This window comes from Parus major, chromosome 6 (genome assembly GCF_001522545.3).
Source record: "Parus major isolate Abel chromosome 6, Parus_major1.1, whole genome shotgun sequence".
NCBI lineage: Eukaryota > Metazoa > Chordata > Aves > Passeriformes > Paridae > Parus > Parus major.
This window is the reverse complement of record NC_031775.1, coordinates 2,315,189-2,318,748: the sequence shown is the minus strand read 5'-3', so window position 1 is coordinate 2,318,748 and position 3,560 is coordinate 2,315,189. Positions and strand designations below refer to the sequence as shown.

Genomic DNA, 3,560 nt, shown 5'->3' with positions numbered 1-3,560 from the left:
CTGGAGCACCCACAGCCAAATCATCCCTGGATTCCCCTTCCCAGGCAACCCTGGAGCCAAATTATTCATGGATGCCTGCTAAAGGATGTAAAGGATCTAAGGAAGTCCTCCGGAGCTGCAGGATTTCTGCATGTCCTCGTCAACCTGACTTATTAAAATAAAGGGGCTCTGTAGTCACCGAACAAGGAAAAAACCTCCCCAAGAACCCCGTGCAGAAATCTCCTTCTTATGCAACCTATGCCCTGAGGGCCAACCGAAAGGAAAAGCATGAACACGAGAGAAATTGAAGCATAATCTCGCTGGGCAAAGTCCTAATAACTCACAAACGCTAAAACCTGTAGGAACTCAGCGTTTCTTTCCCTGAGGCGAGGACTCTTCACTCCGGGCCCGCTGCGGCTCCGCTCTCTCCGTACAGGCGCAAAAGGGAAACCAAAAGCGGCAGCGGCGCTGGCTCCTGTTCCGCTCCGAGGGCAAATCGAGGCACTGCCGGGAAACTCTGGCCTGCCCCGGGCCCGGGGAGCCCCGCAGGGCCCGTCCCAGCGCGGGGATTGCCCCCGGTGCCGGGCAGCCCCGTCACGGCTGTCCCGGGCAGGGCCGGGCCGCGCCGCCCGTGACCTTCCCGCCGCCCGGCAGGTGCGGCGCGGCGGGGCCGCTCTGCCTCTGTCCCGCCGGGTCACTCACCGTGCGGCGGCTCTCCGGAACTCCGGGGCAAGGGGCGGGACGAGCAGCAGGAGGAGGAAGGAGAGGAGGAGGAAGAGCAGTAGGAAGAAGCGGAGCAAAAGCCGGCGGCAGCAGCGAGGGCCCGGCAGCGGCGCGTCCGGCACTTCCTCCGTCCGTGCGGCGCTCGCTGCCCCGCCCAAAGGTTCCGGCCGGCGGCGCCCCGCGCGAAGGTTCCGCCCACCGGATGCGGGGCAGCTCCAGGCTGGGAAGGGCCGGGATGAGCCGGGAAGGGCCGGGATGAGCCGGGAAGGGCCGGGATGAGCCGGGAAGGGCCGGGATGAGCCGGGAAGGGCCGGGATGAGCCGGGAAGGGCCGGGATGAGCCGGGAAGGGCCGGGATGAGCCGGGAAGGGCCGGGATCGGCGTTAGCGGAACGGAGTGTCCAGCGCGGTTTCACCGGCACCCCCCGGGCCGCGGCTCCCGCTTACAGCGTGTAATGACAACGGGAACGCCGCTCTATCGCCACTAACGCGTAAAATTCAGAGAACGTAACATATGCAACGCGTTAAGAGAAATACGAAAATAAATATATGTAATGTATGCATAAATATAATACATATATAAAACATGCATATATACACATATTTTATATAGATAGAGATATAATTTCTACATACATATGTGTACATAGCAGATATAAAACATACCTAACGTATTTACAACATGTACACAGTGAGAGAAGAATGTGCAGAAGAAAGGTGAAAATGACAACATTTATTGTCTAACAGCCATAATTAACTCAAAGTTTTGGCAATTTCTCTTCAGCCCTTGTGCTCTAGAGCCAAGATTTTCCAGCAACAGGACAAGAGGAAATGGCCTCAGGCTGTGCCAGGGGAGGTTCAGGTGGGACATCAGCAGGAATTTCTTCATGGAAGAAATTATTTTGATTTGATCAGGCAAGTCCTCCCTTTCATGCTGCTCCTGCAGGCTTTGATGGTAAAAAAGATTATAATCTTCTAGAGGTTTTTGTTTTTCAGTTCATGTTCACCATTGTGTTCGTTCATTCCTGGAGGAAAATACTTGGGACCCTTCTGGTTTTCTTCCCACTCCTGAAAATAAAGGGACATCTGTTTTGCTGCAATTAAGGAGAAATGCAAACACACACACACACACGAGGAAAAGCAGCTCAAAACCTACGTTTTATCGCTGCTGTGGTGGCAACCTCTGAAAAAACTCCCATGGAAAAATACTTTTTAAAGATGTGGGGAAGTGCAGCGTTTCAGAAGCCAGCCAGGGTCGTGGCCATGCAGAGGGTGTGGATTGGAATGGGGTCCTGTTTATCCAAATATTGAGGGATTGTGATCAGGATTGTGCCTGAATTTGGGATTCCTTCCCAATGTTCAGGTGGGCTTTCCATTCACAACTCCAGTGGGTGGAGAATAAATGGGGTTATACTGGAGGGAAAAGGTGGTTTTGTGGCAGCTCTGTCCCCAAGCTCTTGGCATGCTTTGGATCATGGGGAGCACGTCCCACATAAAGACAGATCCAGGAGGTGGAAACATGAATTAAAAATCGGACATAGAATGAGTTGGGATGGCTGGGAACCTCAATCCAGCTCATTCCTCCCCGTGCCACGGGCAGGGACACCTTCCTCAATATCCCAGGTTGCTCCCATCTGGCCTTGGACACTTCCCAGGATCCAGGGGCAGCCACAGTTTTATCGGTTTGGGGTTTGCAGCTGGAGGAAAGGGGGAGTGAGGAAATCAAGGGGGCCGAGAGGGACCCCTGTGCCTGGGAGAGCACAAAGTTCTCTTTGAGGCCAGTGTTGGCACAAGGATAAATGGATGCAGACCAGTCCCGAATATATTCGAAAATCAGGAGAAGGTTCTGGGAACAGCTTCGCAGTGGGAATAGTGGTGGCAAAACATCTCAAGATGCAACTTGATACGTTTCTGAAAGGAATTATATAATAGAGTATTTGCAAAGGTTGGAGGCTGCAGCAGCCTGGGAAATCCCTCCACCTGATGTTCCACTTTATTTGGAGCCCATAAAGGTCGTTTTCCTGCAAAACATGAACGCTGCTAATTCCCAGAAACTTACTAGAGTAAGAAGAGCCTTGTACAATGGGCTTTATCTCCTAATGTTTTAAAGAGTTACAAAAAGTGATTTAGAGATTTACAAACGGGACTTTCTCCCTGCCAGGGTAATTATGATCAGTGTGGGAAGCAGAACAGAGTGGGACAGAAAGCTCCATGGAAATACCACGGGCTGCTGGGCCAGACGGCCTGACCTGGGGGGACTGTCATGTCCCCGTCCCCGAGCTTGGCTACCCCGAGGACATCAGAAGGAATTTCTTCATGGAATGGGTGCTCAGGCCTTGGCAGGGGCTGCCCAGGGAGTCCCCATGCCTGGAGGTGTCCAAGGAAGGGTAGGACGTGGCACTCAGTGCTCTGGGCTGGGGACAAGGTGGGCATCGGGCACAGCTTGGAGTCGATGATCCTGGAGAGCTTTCCCAACCCTAATGATTCTGCGATTCCGAGGGCAGCAGGTGGCCCAAAGCCCCCTTCCCGGTGGCTGCAGGGGGCGACAGGCGCTCGCTCACCGCGGCTTCTCCGCTCCACGCCGGCCCCGGGGGGCGTGAGGGGAGGAAGGCGAGCTCCCTCAAGACGCCGGGCTGACCGCCCCCCCGCCCCTTCCTTTTCCCCGCGGGGCCGCACCGAGCTCGTTCTGTCCCTTGCTTCTTCCCGCCCAGCTCGGCTGAGGAAGGAGGAGAGGCTGGCGAGCCGGAGTCCCGGGGGCTTTGAGGGGCTCTGAGGGGCTCGGGGGGCCCCAGGACCGCGCGGGCCCCTCACGGCCCCTCACGGCCCCTCACGGCCACTTCCGCCCGCGGGGGAGGCGCCG

The 3,560-nt window shown here is 55.7% G+C and overlaps 1 protein-coding gene and 1 long non-coding RNA gene across 5 annotated transcripts in view; both read right to left on the bottom strand.

The window, feature by feature from the left end:
- ATAD1 (ATPase family AAA domain containing 1) overlaps positions 1-838 on the bottom strand; it is a 13,741-nt gene extending 12,903 nt beyond the window's left edge. Inside the window, exon 1 of one of the 4 annotated variants that reach the window (XM_015633794.3) lies at positions 682-838. The gene's annotated coding sequence lies outside the window, so the exon portion shown is untranslated. Of the gene's footprint in view, positions 1-323; positions 619-681 lie in introns of those variants that run through there. The other 3 variants (XM_015633796.3, XM_015633793.3, XM_015633795.3) reach the window with 3 other exon arrangements.
- A 567-nt stretch (positions 839-1,405) lies between these two features.
- Positions 1,406-3,255, bottom strand: LOC107206596. The gene is made up of 2 exons (XR_001522458.2): positions 1,857-3,255; positions 1,406-1,768 (listed from the first exon to the last, which is right to left on the bottom strand). It is a non-coding gene; the product is annotated as an uncharacterized LOC107206596 (long non-coding RNA).
- Positions 3,256-3,560: the final 305 nt, after the last annotated feature.